This window comes from Anomaloglossus baeobatrachus, chromosome 5 (genome assembly GCF_048569485.1).
Source record: "Anomaloglossus baeobatrachus isolate aAnoBae1 chromosome 5, aAnoBae1.hap1, whole genome shotgun sequence".
Taxonomy (NCBI): Eukaryota; Metazoa; Chordata; class Amphibia; order Anura; family Aromobatidae; genus Anomaloglossus; species Anomaloglossus baeobatrachus.
Window position 1 is genome coordinate 586,068,890 of NC_134357.1, and position 19,671 is coordinate 586,088,560.

Genomic DNA, 19,671 nt, shown 5'->3' on the forward strand with positions numbered 1-19,671 from the left:
CCTCAGAACCTCTGGAGCTGAGGCAGAGCTGTAGACATTTCGCACAAAAATAGTGAGGGGATTTCACAGAGCTGTAATGGCCGGTGGACAATCAAGTGGCAGCGAGTGTTAGAAAATACCAGAGATTGTGTTGTTATCTGACAGTTCTCTGATTCTGCAGCAGCAAACTCTATGACCCTGGGAAACTGTCAGTTTTCCTCTCAGTTGTCAGCCTCTCACTTCCTTTATAAACCTCACCCTGGGGTGCTTTAGGTGCAGTTTATAGTTGTTCCCGGCTGCGGTCTGCAGCAGTCGTCTCTTTCTGTTGTTCCAGAGACGTCTGTGGTAGCTGCTCCTAAGAGAAGTGTTTGATTTTTGCTATGTACTTGGGCTCAGTAGCATTTGTGTTTCCCCTGTATTGTTTCCTTTTGTCACCCTTACCATTAGGGGTGTTGACGAAGAGCTCATACCCTCCATCCTTACTTCGGGCCGATTTCAGGGTTTGCAAGGGGTGAGGTATTCCTGCTTGGCGAAAGGTTCGGAACCTGTATAGGGTTGGTGAGGGCAGGGAGATTGAGCTGCAACTTATTGTCAGGGGTCACCACTTCACCCTTTCCCTCGTGCATTCTTTTCCCCTTCCCTTTGTATTGTATTATACGGCTGGTATAGCTTCTATCCCCAGCCGTGATGGGAGAATTGAATCGCACTATGCATCCTAGATATGTGGAAGTTGTTAAAACACTATGGTCTCAATTTATCAGAACTTTAAAGCCAAACAAGTGGCACAAAATTTTTGAAAAGTCACAAAAATTTGGATCAAATATGTCTGATAACCTAGTGGTTATTTTCTCTAGTCACCCTCCACGGCAGCACACAGGAGGTTAACTCTCCGTCCTAAAAGGGACAGGAAACACAAAGAGGTTAAATAACCCCTCCCCACCTCTCATCTCCAGTGTTGTTCCCGGGCCCTATGGGGGCACAAAGAGATTACCTGCGGTGCTTTCGGACACTCCGGTACTGTCGCATAATGGATGCGACAGTCCCGGGGCAGCTGCGGCTGATATTCTCGGCTGCGGGAGGGTGGGCATTAATCCTGGCCCTCGCCCTCCCCAGTCTGAGAATACCGGGCCGCCACTGTGTGTTTACCGTGGCTGGAAGGTAAAAATACGGCGGAGCCCACGTGTTTTTTTTTTTTTTATATGTCCGTTTAATTTGTATGTGTGTTCTATATGTCTGTGTGTGAGTGCGATGTGTGTGTATTCTATGTCTGTGATGTATGTGTGTGTGTGAGTGTGATCTGTGTGTGTTTACTCTCTGCTCTGCTTCCTCTTCCTGTCATAATGACATCACTTCCCTGCAAACCGCAGGCAGTGATGAACATTACGTCCCGAAACCGCGAAATACCGGAGGGAATAACGCAGGAAAACGCAATGAACCGCACAGAATTTGCTGCCTGCGTTATTCCCTGCGGGATTTCACGATTACATTGCAGTCAATGGAGTGAAATGCCGCAGCGACGTGTGGAAAGAAGTGACATGCAATTGTTTTTGCTGCGGCAATCCCACAGCAAAACATGCAGCTGTCAAAATCCGCATAGTGCGCACAGCATTTTTTTCCGATTTTCAGGTTTTGCTGGTGAATCACTGCAGAGATGTTATGAACATAACATGCAGCGAAACATGCAGAAAAACCACAGGAAATCCACGGCAAAAACCGGCAAGTGTGCACAGGACCTAAGGGTCACATCCATCCCCATCCATAATGGGGGAGGTGGTAGCATTTCTAAGAAATCAGCACATCTATATAGTTCTTTACCTCGACGACTTCATGGTAGTGGCCTCCTCTGCCCAGTTGCTCAACCAACATATCCAAACAACACTCTGGTTACTACGCAGACTTGGATGGGTCATAAACCCTCAAAAGTCAGATCTCCTTCCCTCTACAAGAAAGATCTTCCTCTTGGAAGTGCTGTTGGACTCTGTCAAACAAAAGTCCTTCCTTCCTATCAACAAACAGTTGGGAATAAAGAACAAGGGTTCGTCTCTGCATGGCCAATGAGTTGTCACCCTGAGGTTCGCAATGTCAGTGCTGGGATCTATGACATCGTGCATCACAGCGGTGTCCTGGGCTCAGGCCCACTCACACTCCCTACAGGTTCACATTCTTGCATCTTGGGACGGTGCCCAGAGGTCCCTGAACAAGGAAATATCCCTGCCGTGTCTGGTAAAAACATCCTTGCTGTGGTGGATGGTTCCCACCCATCTGCAAAGGGGAGTATATTGGAGTCGAGAGCCATTAGTGACAGTTACCACAGATGCCAGCCAGAGAGGCTGGGGAGCAATCGTCTCTCAAGTTCCCTTCCAAGGCCTCTGGTCCCAGGAAGTCAGCTGCCAGTCCTCGAATTACCGAGAGCTGGAAGCCATCTACCAGGCACTCAGAGCAGCGTACCTCATGCTCCAAGGGGTACATGTGATGGTGTACTCGGACAATATGACGTTTATGGCTCACCTTCGTCATCAGAGAGGCACGTGCCACCGGAGTCTACAAAGGATTTCCGCAATAATATTTTCTTAGGCAGAGCGGCATCTCCTATCACTATCGGCCGTCCATTACAGAGGTTCTGCAAATACTCAAGCGGATTATCTCAGCAGGAAGGATGTTCATCCGGGGAAATGGTCCCTGCATCCAGAAGTATTCCGCACCTTAGTCCTAAGGGGGGGATTGCCGGAGGTGGATCTCTTTGCGACCCGGCAAAACACAAAGGTAGAATTTTTTTTCACAAGATCACAACGATCAGGCGCTAGCAGTGGATGCCTTCTCCCTTCCTTGGAGGTTTTGACTAGCCTATGCCTTTCCACCAATTCCGTTACTGCCAAAGACTCTGCAGAAGATAAGATCAGACAGAGTAGCTACCATACTGGTCGCTCCACTGTGGCCCAGGAGAAGCTGGTTTGGGGCCCTTGTCCCCTTATCTCAGGACGGCCCCTTCTTATTGCCTCAGGTTCCTGATCATCTCCATCAAGGTCCGCTCTTTCACCAAGACCTTAAGAGACTGAACTTGGCAGTGTGGCTTCTGAACCCGTTATTCTGAGAGCCAGGGGCCTGTCAGAAAGAATCATTGAGACGCTACAGGAGAGCTGTAAGCCTGTCACTAATCTTATCTACTTTAAAATCTGGAAAACCTTTACCGCCGGGTGCAGTCCTCGAGTACCTGATCTGTTCCATCCAAATGTGGCTCACATCCTGGACTTTCTACAGTCGGGCCTTGAAAAAGGTCTCAGTCCCAGCACTCTTAAGGTCCAGGTATCAGCTTTGAGTGCTTATTTTGATCAAGACCTGGCAAACCATCGCTGGGTAAAACGATTCCGGTCTTCGGCGGTCAGATCTTGTCCTAGGCAACTCCCTATAGTCCCTCCCTGGGATCTCAGACTCCCTTTTAATTTCTGCCTTCCTCATCCTTAAGATTCCTATCCTGGAAAACTGCCTTCTTGATTGCGATCACCACGGCCAGACGAGTGGGCGAGATCCAGGCTCTTACCATACGAGAGCCTTATATGAAGATTCTTGATGATTGAATTGTCTTCTATCTGGATCCTTCCTTTCTCCCAAAGGTGGTGTCTGACTTTCATAAGAACTAGGAAATTATCTTGCCTTCCTTTTGCCAGAACCCAGCTAACCAGAGAGAGATGGACTTTCATTCCCTTGATGTACGTAGAGCAGTGATGCTCTACCTACAAAAGACTGAATCCTTCAGGAAGGATTCCAACCTTTTCATTCAGAGTGTGGGACGGAATACTGGGAAGAAGACAGCCAAGGGCAAATTATCCTACTGGATAAAGAACGCTATCAAGGAAGCATACACCCAGGGCCTCCTTCCTCCGGATCACTTAACAGCACATTCCACACGGTCGATGTCAGTTTCCTGGGCCAAGAGGGCAGAAGCTTCCATCGATCAGATTTGCAGAGCAGCTACCTGGTCCTTTGTCCATACATTCATCAAGCATTACCGATTAGACTGGCTTTCTAATCGGAATTTGGCCTTTGGTCTAAAGGTCCTACAGGGTGCGGTCCCTCCCTAACAATTTTCGTTTTTACTCCTCCTGTGTGCTGTCGTGGAGGGTGACTAGAGAAAATGGAATTTATCATACCGTTAATTCCGTTTCTAGGAAACCCTCCACGACAGCACAATTATTCCCTCCCTATCAATTTAATTTTTTTAATTTAAGCTTATTTCTGAAATAAAATATTTAGACCATTCATGCATTTTGTGGTTACTTGGAAAAACACTGGAGATGGGAGGTGGGGATGGGTTATTTAACCTCTTTGTGTTTCCTGAGCCTATTAAGGCCGCTTTAAATGCTTCAATAGATCTTACAATCTGTCAGCGGGGTCACGTCGTAAGTGACGCACATCCGGCATCGTTAGTGAGGTAATTGCGTGTGACACCTACATGCGATCATGATTGAACGCAAAAACGTTGATCGCATACACGTCGTTCAGTTCCTAAATATTGTACGTGTTGTTGTACGTAACAAGTCAATTGTAACTTGTGACACCCTTCAAACGATCTTTGAAATCGAATGTATCAACGTCATATGCTTTGGAGGTGTGTCGTTACACGACATGCTTTACACCCCCCACCCCCCGCTAATTGATTGCACATGTGTTACGGCTTCCTCAGTCTTTAACAGACTTTCTCCACTGCGGTCAAAGACTACATTTATGTATGTATCTGTTCCTGGTGGACAATTTTATAGGCAAGACAATCACACGCATAGTTCAGGTATAGATTATAAAACAAATTGCAAACGTATTTGCGTGATTAAAAAAAAAAAAATGGTTTAACCAAGAGGAAAGAAAACTTCTCTTCCACACCAGAGAAAAGGAATGGCCTATGTAGACATCAGAGTGCACATGATCTAAAAGATCGTACAACATATTGATAAATTTTGCAAAGATTTCTAATTCACGTGTGACGGCAAATACACGACCTATGAATGATCTCAGCAGATCGTATATGCGACCTGGGCGTGGCACATTGCATACGAGATCGCACACTTAATTGTAAGGTGTAAAGTAGGCTTTAGAGTTAACCTCATGTGTGCTGCCGTGGAGGGTTTCCAAGAAACCGAATTAACGGTACGATAAATTCCATTTTTTGCGCGGCTACCCACAAATTGAGATGAGCGGACCCGCTGGAGTTCGGGTTCAGCTTTTTCAGACTGACTTTAGATAAAGTTCAGTTCGGAATCGGATTTGACCAGAACCCCAATGAAAGTCACTGATTGGGTATTTCATTCTTTACCGACATGCAGCCAGAAACAGAGCATTTCCGGGGGAGTGAAGTCGGGGTTTACACACTACATCCTATACCAATGTGTTTAGCCCCTCCTGAAATCAAGGGGCTCGCACTGTGCTGAGCACCGAGCATACCTAAACACACTGATGCTAGATCGAGTGGTTAGGATACATAAAGCACCCAAACTCTGAACTCGAATCCTGATTTATTTTTTTTTAAAAAAGTCTGTGTTCCGTACAGATTTTATTGTTCTGGTTCACTCACCTCTGCCCATAAACCTTTATTACAGTTTAGACTATGGGTGTAGAAGAGACCAGAACTAAAAGGGGTCTATATCTTGGTGAAGAGTAAGTAACAGTTATGATACCTATGATGAAGTTTTGTGAAGGGAATCTGTCACTAAGTGTTTACCCCTTAATTAAAAATCAGAATATAAAGACAGTATCACGCTAGCTACGAGGAAGTACCAAGCGAATGGTGAAAGGGAAGGGAAAGCCTGTGTCTAAGGAAGGGGGAGATAGTGGCCCCTGAAAAAGCCTACCACTGGGTCCTGGGTTCCCTCACCGCTCTTGATAGGTTCCATACCTATGCAGAGAGCCAGATACCTGACTCTAGGCTGACCCTGATCTGAGCCCTTGGTAGGGAGCGGATGGGTGAGCTCTTTGTCAACCCCACTAGGCACTAAATGACACACAGGGATACCAAACAAGGGAAAACAATAACTTATCTCTAGATGACTCAGTAAGTTCAGTAAACCAAGCAGCAACGATCCTACTGATGCGTGCAAGCCGCCTGTTTGCATCCAGGGGTTGTGAACCACCTCTTCCGACAAGCCTACAACCTGCAGTAACCCTCAGTCCATTACACCACTGCGCAACCAGCTTTGTCCTCACCTATTGTACCCTCACCCATTCCCTGTAGACCGTGAGCCCTCGCGGGGAGGGTTCTCTCTCCTCCTGTACCTGTCTGTTTATGTAATGTTCATGATTGCTGGACTTGTTTTTTATGTATACCCTTTTCACTTGTAAAGAGAAATGCAATATATGGTACTATAATAAGAAATAATAATAATAACAACTTAATATCACCAGCACAAGTGCAGGGAAAATGAAAGTATTTAAGCCCAAGGGGAAATACAGATAATTAGCAGCTGAAGGGAAGAGGAGCTCCCCTGGGTCCTAAAGGGAAAAGCATTAAAACCCAGCAGAGGAGTTTCCTAGAACATTGAATACTGACAGAAGGAACAATAGAAAGTCAGGGAGCATTTTGCATAGCCAAACGCTGTGAGGCTGTGACCTTCTATTGCCGGACACCACAGGACTGTCTGTCACCCGTGACTCTGATTCCAATGATGTTTCATTTTCTGAGCTTCTTGCTGTAGTTTTGATAAAATCACTATATTATTGCTAGGGAATTATCATTAGAGAACTAGTAAACCTGCTGCCATGTATCCTCCATCCCCATGTCCATCTGCCCTGATTGGCAGCTTTATGTCTATACTCATTGTACACAGCTACCAATCAGTGGTGTAGGTGAGGTTATACACAGAGCAGCATTTCGAGAACTGGTAGATCTTAAGCAGATAAAACAAAGCAGCCAAGTAAGTAACACATCACTGGCATCAGAGTATCTGCTTATACAGGCCGATTGGACACACGTTACAGATATCTTTGTTCTTCCTAATCTATAAAACACATCCCGAAGCCATACGTTATTAAATGTAATATACACTACAGTTCAAACGTTTGGGGTCACCCAGACAATTTTGTGTTTTCTATGAAAAATCCTACTTTTATTTATCAGTTGAATTGCATAATGAATAGAAAATATCGTCCAGACAGTGACGAGGTCAGAAATAATGACTTTTACTTGAAATAATAATTTTCTCCTTCACATGTTGCTTTCGGCACAGAATGCTCCTTTGCTGCAATTACAGCTTTGCAGACCTTTGGCATTTCTAGCTGTTAATTTGCGGAGGTAATCTGGAGAAATTTCCCCCCATGCTTCCTCCCTCCACAAGTTGTATTGTCTTGATGGGCACTTTTTGATACCACATGGTCAAGCTGCTCCCACAACCGCTCTATAGGGTTGAGATCTGGTGACTGGGCTGGCCCCTCCATTACAGATAGAATACCAGCTGCTGCTTCTTCTCTAAATAGTTCATGCATAATTTGGAGGTGTGCATTGTCCTGTTGTAGGATGAAATTGGCCCCAATCAAGCGCTGTCCACATGGTATGGCATGGCGTTGCAAAATGGAGTGATAGCCTTCCTTATTCAAAATCCCTTTTACATTGTACAAATCTCCCACTTTACCCACACCAAAGCAACCCCAGACCATCACATTACCTCCACCATGCTTGACAGATGGCGTCAGGCACTCTTCCAGCATCTTTTCAGTAGTTCTGCGTCTCACAAATGTTCTTCTGTGTGATCCAAACATTTCAAACTTCTATTCGTCTGTCCATAACACTTTTTTCCAATCTTCCTCTGTCCAATGTCTGTGTTTTTTTGCCCATATTAATCTTTTCCTTTTATTAGCCAGTCTCAGATATGGCTTTTTCTTTGCCACTCTGCCCTGAAGGCCAGCATCCGCAGTCAATTATTTAATGTAGACGTTGACACTGACGTTTTGCGGGTACTAGTTAATGAAGCTGCCAGTTGAGGATCTGTGAGGCGTCGATTTCTCACCCTAGAGACTCTAATGTACTTGTCTTGTTGCTCAGTTGTGCAGCGCGGCCTCCCACTTCTCTTTCTACTCTGGTTATAGCCTGTTTGTGCTCTCCTCTGAAGGGAGTAGTACACATTGTTGCAGGAACTCTTCAGTTTCTTGGCAATTTTTCATATAGAATATCTTTCATCTCTAAGAACAAGAATAGACTGTCGAATTTCACATGAAAGTTCTCTTTTTCTGGCCATTTTGAGAGTTTAATGGAACCAACAAATGTAATGCTCCAGATTTTCAACTAGCTCAAAGGAAGGTCAGTTTTATAGCTTCTTTAATCATCAAAACTGTTTTCAGCTGTGCTAACATACTTGCACAAGGGTTTTCAAAGGATTTCTAAACATCCATTAGCCTTCTAACACAGCTAGCAAACACAATGTACCATTAGAACAGTGGAGTAGTGGTTGTTGGAAATGGGCTTCTATACATCTATGTAGATATTGCATTCAAAACCAGACGTTTGCAGCTAGAATAGTCATTTACCACATTAACAATGTATAGAGTGGATTTCTGTTTAATTTAATGCTAGCTTCATTGAAAAAAAAGTGCTTTTCTTTCAAAAATAAGGTAATATCTAAGTGACCCTAAACTTTTGAACTTTAGTGTATTTAATTTGAAAAGTAGGCAGAAAATTAACTCCTGCTAGTCCGATCACTAATGAGCACATAGCTGTTCGCCTGTGCAACTCAGAAGCACAAGAGAAAGCACATAACGGTGCAGAGCCAACTGGTCCTTTTCTATCATATTCTGGAACATGTGTAATGATGGTTCGCGAGATGTTACTGTATAATAATGAGGGTTTGAGTAATTTGATTTTACATCATGATCCCCCACCAATTCTTCCAAATTACGATCCTCATCCATTTAGTTTAGCATTACAATGGCTTCTGTTCAGAGAAGGAGAATCCTTCAAATTCATTAAACGTTGTAAATTTATTATTAGAGTAATTCTGTCCTGAAACATTTCTATTTTCAACAAAAAAATGCCACGGACAAAATTTAAGCTCCTGTCCAGGACTTCATTGTGCTTAACCGATAAAACTGTGGGTGTCAAAACCAAAACATTATGTCGCACCAGCACGTACAGGCACTCAGCGTGCAGCGTAACAATGAAAATGGTAAAAAAGGAAGGCCCTGATGATAGGGAGAGGAGACATATCCTGCAACTCAGCTGAGTTTGCACCCTACGTTCCCTAATGTCCCTATACGGGGCCTTCCCTCCCGTCGTCATAATGTGCCTAGGCACTCATTTGCTCTGGCTAGTGAGAAGGCCGGAAAGAGCAGTAGTCTCGCCACTCATTTTTGGCCAAAACTTTGCCTGGGAACGTCGTAGGCGGACGCCAATGCTCTCATTTTTTCAGTTATGATTTTATCTTCAAAATGAGAGAACACATGGCTGGTCTGCTGGTTCCCCACTGGCCTATATCACGTTTGGGATACTTCCAAAGGTCCTACGCCTATATAAAATATGTGCGGGAGTCGTTAGCCTGCCCCGATGCCATATCTCTGCTCGACATATCCATAGGAAGCACGGTTCACGAGATATTAGCAATTTATTACTGGAGCCTCTCTGTCTGGGGCTTCCAGAGCCTGGTAATTAGATAGGAACTTCTGCTACAGTGTCACGGAGGGGGGTCATCCTCTCTCTTTGTGTTCCCAAGGCTCACCTAATTTCCATATTGTAAAAACATTAAAATTAATACATCTAGTTATCAAACATTTTATAATAGGACATATTATATATGTTCACAGTTCTGTCTATATTGGAAGGGCATAACTTATTGATACCTTTTTATCTTAATTTAAGTACTGTTATCTGTATTGAATATCTGTATCGAATCTAGGTAAATGCTGACATGGTATGATATATATATATATATATATATATATATCCTTCTATCTGGAAGCTTCTAGTGATTACCCTATATGGTTTGGACAGTTGTCATATAACACACGGTGGGAGGGGGTGGCTGCTGGGACTCCTGCTTCGAGAGTCAATCCACACATGTCGAAGCTGATCCATCCATCTAGCCTCCAAGAAGCATATCATGCCTGTTCCTTTGATCCAGCATTCATCTAAGACGAAGCAAGATATGGCTGCTCTCTCAGGAACTCAAGAAAGACTAATTGAACTCTTTTACGTAAGCTAATGCAGTATATTTTTTCTTTTCTGTAACTGAACTGCAACTTTATAATTAGGCAACCATTTTTATCAGATATAAAATACATTTATTTTTTATACATTTTGAAGTCCATCATTCATGCGTCTTAACATGTATTTGAAGAAAAATATATTTAAGAGTATATTTTTAACATTTGGTGAGCTCAGCCATTCGTGTTTTTTTAAAAATTTTTGTACTTGTTCCTTTACTTTGCACAACAGGGGACAGCAGTAATAAATATCACCTGCAAAGTGTCAGGGAATTGACAATTTATAAAAATCACGCGGGACCTAGGAAATACGGATAAGTTCAAGTTGCATGAATGTTTTTTAAATGAACTTTAAAGAGTTTACAAAGCCACAGAGGATAATCTTTTGACGTCTTTTTTTTCAACATCTTTTTATTGAATTTTAACCGAATTTGTTTTACAATCTGCTCTTATACAAAGAGCATTCCATTGATGACATTATAATCAAAACAGTCCCGCCCACCCCTCCCCCTGCTCTGCGTGCGACCAGAAGCAACTTAAAATGGTAACTTATGTAATTGGTATGTGTCCATTGAGCAGTTCAAGAAGGTACCAAGAGGTCTGTCCAAACTGAGATTTAAGTCTATCCTTAAGCACTGTAGCCAAGTTAGGCATAAATAAAGACCATGTTTCAAAGAAACACTTAGTCAACTTCTCCTTATTCAACAGTGCATCCAGCCAGTCCATTTTGAATATGAACATTAGTTTTGGTTGGATAAACGCTAGAGAGGGTGCTTCAGGATTTACCCAGAGATGTAGGATACTTTTCCTAGTGGCCGAGGCCCAAATAGTTAACATTGCCCTGGTACCTCTCGGAAGACTTTGTTGAGCCTCCTCCAACATGTTAAAAATCGCCCACTGTGGTGTCAGAGCAAACTGAATATTGTATGTGTTTTGTAAGACTGAGTGAACGCTTCTCCATACTCCCTGCACAGTCCCATAAGTGGTGAAACATGTCAGTGTCTCTTATGCCACATTTAGAACAAGAGTATAAGGCATTTGTGTCCATTTGTGATTGAATTTTTGGAGTAATGTATGCTCTATGTAGAATCATCAAGGCCATATCTGTGTAGCTACTGGACGAGAGAAATTTACGTTGCAACAGCGTGGCTTGTAAAAAATCCTTTACCTTGAACTCTGGCATGTCTACCTTCCATTTTGCTGGACCTGTTGTTTTCCCCTCCCATGTCCAAACTGTACGCAACATTGAATAAACCTGACTAGTCGAGGATGCCTGGCTTCTTGCCCTCCTAAGAAAGTTATCCACACTTCCTCCAAGATCTCCCTTTGGCTTGTCAACAAGATATTTTTGTGCCAAGCTACGCGCCTGAAGAAAAAGAAAAGGCTGACCCACAAAATCTGGAAATCGGTGTGCCGCCTTCTCGTAAGAAAGCAATGACCAATCAGGCTCCATTAGATCTGCAGCATAAGCACAACCCTGCATTGACAATGTTTCATAAATCCTCGGAGGGCGACCCTGGAGGAATCTCGGATTTCCAATAAAGGGTTGAAATGGGGAACTTGAAGTGTTAATTTTACCAAGTTTCCTCACCTTCCTCCACGTTTGTATAGTATGCCATAGTGTTGGATGATCCCTAACCTCACTCGGTATTTCCTCATTCCCTAAATGCAGCAATGCTGTTAACGAGACTTGTGAACATAGCTGTTGTTCCAATTGTACATTGGCAAAGTGAGATACTCCTCGCACCCAGTCCACCACATATCTAAAATTTGCTGCTAGATTATATCTGCCCAGATCTGGAAGATTTATGCCCCCTGCCCCTTTTGGTAATTGAAGCTTGATTAAGCTGATCCTAGTACGCCCCTTGTGCCCCCAAATGAATTTTCCAAAGGATGAATTTAGTAGCTTAATATCTGATTTGCGTAGAAGCAACGGGAGAGTCTGAAATAAGAACTTTATTTTGGGGAATGCTACCATTTTAATTAAGTGACATCGGCCCGAAAAGGATATTTTCAGATGTTTCCAAGATTGGAGTAGATGTATTAATGAATTTATAAGAGGCTTATAATTAATTTGATATAGTAACAAGGGGTTTGCTGGGAGCTGAATCCCCAAATATTTAATGGACCTGGTACACCACTGGAAAGGAAATAAGTTATCAATTTTACCCGATTTGTACATTGCCAATGCCTCAGTTTTTTTGTAATTTACCCTGAAGTCTGAGGCCTTTCCAAAATTATTCAATTTGTTCATTATCTCTGGAATCGCTTGAGAGGGATTGGCAATAAACAATAAAATATCATCGGCAAAAGCCAAAAGTTTAATTGTTGTCCCACCGACTCTCATGCCCTGAAATATTGCTAAATTATGTGAGGTCCTCAACATTGGGTCGAGAGCCAAATTAAACAATAAAGGTGACAAGGGACACCCCTGCCTCGTTCCCCTCTGTACCTCAAATGGCTCAGAGAATGAATTATTTATAGATAGTCTGGATTTGGGTTCTGTGTATATCATCTTGACTGCTTCGCAAAACCAGGATCCCACCTGGCGACATGCCAAAAGATTATGTAAATAGGCCCAAGAGACCCTGTCAAAGGCCTTGTCCGCATCAAGGCTAACTACTATATGTTTGGTACATCTATGCTTCCTGCTATAAGAGATAGCCCCAATAGCCGTCCTGATGTTATAGGTGATCGATTTCCCATGCACGAATCCCGTTTGGAAGGGCAGAATAAGATCTGGAATCACTTGTTGTAATCTACCAGCTAGTATTTTAGTAAAGATTTTAAAATCAGAGTTGAGTAATGAGATGGGTCTGTATCCCTCCACCTGTAGTGGGTCTTTTCCTGGCTTAGGTAATACTATAATGTTTGCCTCATTGAACCTGTCGGGAATTATTCTATCTGTGACTATCTTATTATACACTGCACATAGATGAGGACCGATAGAGGCTCCCAAGATCTTATAATATTCGTTACTAAATCCGTCGGGCCCTGGGCTTTTGGCTAGTTTAAGAGTGCCAATAGTTTTTACTATTTCTGAAATATTTATAGGGGCGTTTAGTACTACTCTCTGTTCCTCTGTCAAGATGGGTGCTACGGTACCATGGATAAAATCAGCTTCCCCGTCAACCTCCCTCGGTTCCGCCTCATACAGCGAGCCAAAGAATGCCCTGAACTCCTCCACTATTTCCTCATCTTTTGTTACCATGGTACCATCTTTCTTTTTAATTTTGTGGATTCTAGTGGTGGTTCTAAAGGGTTTGGTTAAAGAAGCTAGTAATTTTCCAGGTTTGTTGCCCCATTTAAAGTATTTATGTTTCTGGTAGTCCAGGTTACTAAGTTCCATCTCATGGGCCAAGGTGTCCGCCGCCTCCTTGGCCTCCAAGAAATGTTGTTTTGTCGTATCCGTGTTGTTATTTTTAAAATCTTTATATGCCTGCGTGAGAAGTTTTTGTGCTGATATAGTTTGTTCCAGGAGCTTTTTTCTCTTATGGCGGACATATGATATTATCTGACCTCTTACTGCTGCCTTGGAGGCAGCCCAATACAAACCAGCGTCCCCACTATGCTCATGATTATAATTCTCATAAAAGCTCCAGTAGTTTTGTAAAGAAGCTTTGAAATCCTCAGATTGATATAAATATGAAGGAAACCTCCACCTTCTTTCCCGTAGTATTGTGGTAGATAATAACAAATTAAAAGTAACCGGTGCATGATCCGAAATACAGATGTCTAGGATGTTGGAGGAAAGTAAATGTGGCATCAGTGCTGGGCTTAGTAGCCAATAGTCAATCCGTGTATGTAAGTCATGGACATGTGAATAAAATGTATAATCTTCATCTATTGGGTGCTGCATGCGCCATGTGTCTATTAGTCCCAATTGATTGACGAGATATTGCAAACCACTATGGAGCGCCAATAGAGGTGATGGCTGGGGACTTGACCTGTCTAAAATTCCATCATGAGCCTCATTGAAATCTCCGCCTACAATTAAATTAGTCATATCCCAACCTGTGATACTTTCGATCAATCTAGCTCTGAACTGTGGATCAGGAATATTTGGTGCATATATGTTTGCTAAGTTGTAGATAGTGCCCTCTATCTTCACTTTCACCAACAATAATCTCCCCATAGGGTCCTCTGAAACCTCCAGAACTTCATGACTAATATGCTTATTGATCAATATAGCTACCCCTCTTTGTTTTCTCGTAAATGACGCTTCTGCGCATACGCATATTTTCTGCTGTGAAGAAATGGGTGATTGCCCTTCATCCAGTGTGTTTCCTGTAAGAAGACAATATGGCAATTTAAACGATGTAGATAATTTAAAACTTTTTTCCTCTTAATAGGAGAGTTTAACCCGTTAACATTCCAGGAGCACCAATACAGCGATTTAATCGTGGACACATTTGTGCTCTCTGTGTTAGTCCTTTATCCTATTCCAGAAGGAGGAATTAATTTTAAATTATAAACAACCTATTTGGGTTCCCACGTCCATCCCAGCGAGTAAACGCAACAACCCATATGAGAGCTAAACTAAAGGTACGCACGCAGAGCCCCCTAACCCCTTCCCATCTAAACAAAAACCTGAATCTAATGACAATGTCACCTGCCTCTCTGGCAGTCCTGACACTGAAAAAAAAAGGAAAAACAGAATGAACATCAGAACTGTAGCACAGTGACGTCTCCAATTTAAGTGTCCATGTTGACTGCTGGCGAAGCTCCATTTTCCTGAAGAAGGTAATTTAAAGCCAACTTAGGATCTTCAAAAGTCCAATTCTTTCCCCCTGTAGTAAAGCGTAGAACAGCAGGATAGAGTAGACTGAAGCGAATATTTTTTTCCGCCAATAGTTTGCATACTGGATTGAAGGCTTTGCGTCTTGTTGTCAAGGCTGCTGAGTAATCTTGGAACAAAAGCAGTTTAGAGTTATTGTATGTAAGTTAGCGATTTTTTTCTAAATGCTGTCAGCAATCTGATCTTGTCTTGGAAGTCCAGGACCTTAAAAATTACTTGTCTGGGTCTGACCTCTCCATCATTTCGAGGTAGGCCCACTCTGTGGGCCCTTTCAATAGCAATTGGCCTTGACTTTAGATCCAATTTCAAAGCTCCTGGTAGCCATTCTGAAGTGAGTTTCAGTAGATCAGCTTGCCGAACCGATTCAGGGACGCCCACCAACCTTAAATTATTGCGTCTTGACCTGTTCTCAAGATCATCTACCTTGTCCAGCAATATAGCAATGTCTTTATTCCTGCTCTCCAGCATCTCTGAAATTTCCTTTACAGAGTCCTCCATGTCAGAGACCCTCTGCTCCACATCTGTTAGCCTTGAACCCTGGGCATTAACTTGGGTGACTATAACGTCTAATGAAGACTGGAAGGCTGCCAGCCGCCCATCAATCACCGGCATCAAGAGATCCATGATGGCCTTAGCAGTGGCCTGGAGTGCGTCTGTAGTTGCCTCAGGGGAAGCCCCTGGTGATGGGGGTGCATTTTGGTTTCGTCTTTGCGGTCTAATTCCTTTACTTGGTTGTGTGGCATTGCTCTTACCCACAAATTTATCCATAGTAAGAACTGTAAATATGGAGCTTCTTTAGAGACTGTGGTGACGTCACAATAACATAAGCTTAATTACATCTGTGTGGTAAACTTGGCTGTCACAAGAAGAAAAAGACATTGCACATGTCCGCACAACCTGAATATATTATCAAAAAACCTTTATTCGTACACTTTTTGCAATAAAACACCATTAAAACCGTGAACCATAAAACCAACAACCTGGCTCCCACAATTGTAACAATACAGACCATAAAGTGCCCGTGTAATCAGTTAATACATTAATACATTGCCAAAATTAGTTATGCCCACATCCCCCAATTGAGCATGGTATGCAATTTCCAACAAGGAACAGGTCACATGCAACACAGTTTGCAACAGTTATAATAATAACAATAATAACAATTATATGCAACATAGAGTGCTATGCCTGGACGCAAGGAATCACATGCACATATATATGATGCCACATATGGAATATAGCCCCAAAGTACTTGAAAGGGGTCTGTGGCTGAAAGGCTACTGTAAGCCCTAAGCCAGTGGCAACCAAAATGGATGCATACAAAAATACAGCATGGGCTTGCTCAATCCCACACACAATAGCAGCAATAATACCCCAATGAGTTAGATAACCCCCAGAGGAGGGGGGGGGGGGGGGGAGAGAGGGGGAGGCTATACCTATACGGCTATAGACCAAGTGAAGCAAACCGTGGCAGGGCACGTGGGTGCACAGGGTTCCCACGCGTATCGCCGCCGCTGCGGCTTCGTCAGGGAAAGAAAAGTGTAAGCGTACAAAGTTTGAGGGGTATTTAAGGTTTAGATAAGGTGAGTCACCTGTGTCATGACGCCGGCGCAGGCGCGGTCCGGACCGTGTGTGTCATCAGTAGCGCATGCGCAGAAGGGCATGTACGGCGAGTCAATTGGGTCATGAGAGTGCAAAATGCTGTACCTGTAAGCGCATGCGTGGAGGCTCGACACACCAAGAAGGCGCACTATCGCGTCATTGCCCAGCACAGCTGGTACCCCCATCACATTCACACAAGACCAGCACAATATCAAGGATCCATACATAACATGCAAGTCCATGCTACGGGCACGATCTGTGTAGTGCCGCACGATGGAACGATCAACACCACCATCCCACACATATGCAACAGTGCTGTGCTGTCACACAACATGACAAAACGAGACAAGACAATTGCCCCCACTGTTAATATGAACCATCAAGAACACCCAGTAAGGATGCTATTGATATCGTCAAATAACCATAGTGAGTTGGTAGAACGGGGTGGGGGGGGAGGGGGGGGGGGGAAGGGGGGGGCGGGGTTTGGGTGGGGGAAGGCACCTCGAGCTGGGAACCATATAGTTTAAACAGGATCAACCTGTAACACCAATGTCAATATGTGGTCCCACATTGTCCTGGTGTGTATTTAGATCTGTGTGTTCGTCCAACCGTGAAACATGACCAATACTGTTCAGAATTATACTAAAGGCCAACGAAACACACAGAACCCACACCTTTTAACCTATATTTCAGGGATATAAAACATATCCCCCAACAGAGGACTCTGTAACATATATGTATAGACAATTATGTATGCAGTATCCAGGGGACAGGGAATACCGCACACTCAACACACCCACATGATACAGCATTAGCCCATAAAAATAAGCATGTTTATAAGTGAAAGGGAGAGGGAGGGGGGGGGGGGAAGGGGAAGAGGGGAGGGGGAAGGGGGAGGGGGGGGGGGGGGAAAGAGTGGGGGGGGGGGGAGGGGGGGGGGAGGGGGGGGGAGGGAGAATAGTGCATGACCGGGGCTCTCCCATAATAATGCATGGAATCCTTGCTTCTCATGTAAGGAGTCCATTTATAAGGTCCAAAGGAAAAGGGGGGTCAAGAGACAACCTAGCCTGAATTAATGTCGTGATCAAATCACAAAGCCCTGAAGGGTAACCACCGCCACAAACGTCTCTAAGAGGATCATACAGTCCAGAAAGGAATCTCCAATACTGCAATCATGTTATCCTATGCGGTGTCTTGTTAGCTCCCTAAGGAGTATATTCCGTTGGATAAACGTCGTGGTTATCTGTGCCTAGCCATGGGCCGCGGTAAGGTGTCCAAAGTGGCAATCAAATGCCAAAATTGTAAAGTAGGCCAACAACAGTAACCATCGGATGATGCAGGGCCCAGCAGTCCAGTGGTGGCAACAGGTCCTTACTTCCTCAAGGGTGTCCATGTGCCGATTCGAAATCCAGAGAACCAAAAGAACAGAGGAACTCCAGTAAATTAAAAGGACAGTCTGTGATGGAAGCGGAACCACCAAGGTATCCAACGAAGAACTCTGCGTGTGAATTAGCCCAGGAATCCTGTAAACAGCAACTCTTCATGTAGGCCTGATGGAGAAACAGAATGCAAATTAAAGATCCACTTGGATTCCTGTTGTAATAGCCATCTATGGCATGTGCCCCCTCTGCCATTTCCGAAGTATTTTTGCAACCCAAAAATACGTGTGCCCGATGTGCTACTCCGATGGCATGTCATAAAGTGGGAGGCCACTGGGGTGATGGTTTTACCCTTTCTTATATCTGATGGCGCGAGATTGATCGTCGAAAAATGTTTTTGGATCCTCTTACGAAGCTCCTGTGTTGTCTGTCCCACATATACTAAATTGCACCGGCAAATCAAGCAGTAGACTACATTCCGCGTTTTGCAATTTTATGTATCCAGTGAGGGCATGATCCTTGTTGTCATATGGGTTGTTAAAAACATTGAATTATTGAGTTGCCTATAAGCCTCATCCAAATACATGTTTATAGGCCAGATCACCACATTGCCTCCTTTGTCCGCTTCCTTGATAACCAGATGGCTATTAGTTTTCAAATTGTTGATGGCCTTTCTCTCCAACACAGTGAGATTGGGGGCCCTAGGGTTCCCCACCGGCAATTTCAAAAAATCATCTTTGACCAATTCAAAAAATAACTTAATGGAAGGTGCTATTGAGAATGAAGGAGTGACACTGGACTTGTTTTTGTAAGGGAACTTACCCCTGCTGGTGTCACCCTCATTCTCCTGTAACAGTCCCAACAAGTCACGGAAAACCTGCTGCTCATCTGGCTCCAATGAATCTATGGCTTGTGGTTTTCTGAAAAGGACCTGAAGTGTTAATCTCCTGCAAAAGAGGTACAGATCTTTAATCAATGTAAATTTATCCAGCCTGTAAGTTGGTGAGAAAGTAAGCCCTTTCCTCAAAACCGAAATTTCATGAGGGGACAAAACATGGTCGGATAAATTAATTACCTGCAGGGTATCCTCTTTCTCCTGGGTGGTCTTAGAAGGTCCTCAATTCCGTTGTTTTGGTCTCGCTCCGAATCTGTAATGATTCGTTTGTTTGCGAGTTCTGGTCGTTCTTCTTGTGAACACACCTCCTACGGCCCCCTCGTCTGGTCCGGTATCCGGATCGCTGCCGGTAACGGACAAAAAATCACTGGAACTAGTGTCCCTCGAGGCCCTACGATCCTCCTGGTTATTGGGGAATGTTCTAGTGAACCTGGTGTTACGGGCATTGCCCCTGTGTTTCCATTTGAAAATCGTCTTATTATCAAAGTCCGTACGGTCTCTCTGGAACTTCTTCCGTTTTTTGTCGATAATCTCTTGTTCATATCGATCAATGGTCTCCTTGAGCTTACCCTGAAATTCCAGGACCCCCGTTTGGTTATCCAATTTACTCAATTTTGTCTCCAAATCTTTGATATTGGTTTTGGTTGTAGCCAAAAGGGTCCTATCGTGCTCTAACAGCATATTTATGAGAATGCCGGAACACTTCAGGAGTCCCTGCTCCCAAGTGTCTTGAAAGGCCAGGGACGGCTCCCATGCTGGGAAAATAGAGACCCGTAACCCTCGTGGAACAATACCAGCCTTGAGGTATTCCTCAAGGGCTGCGTATGTTCCACCACAATCTTACA

The 19,671-nt window shown here is 43.8% G+C and overlaps 1 protein-coding gene across 1 annotated transcript in view; it reads left to right on the top strand.

The window, feature by feature from the left end:
• The window catches only part of LOC142313150 (uncharacterized), a 219,894-nt gene that overhangs the window by 87,687 nt on the left and 112,536 nt on the right, over positions 1 to 19,671 (top strand). The gene's annotated exons all lie outside the window — the stretch shown is intronic.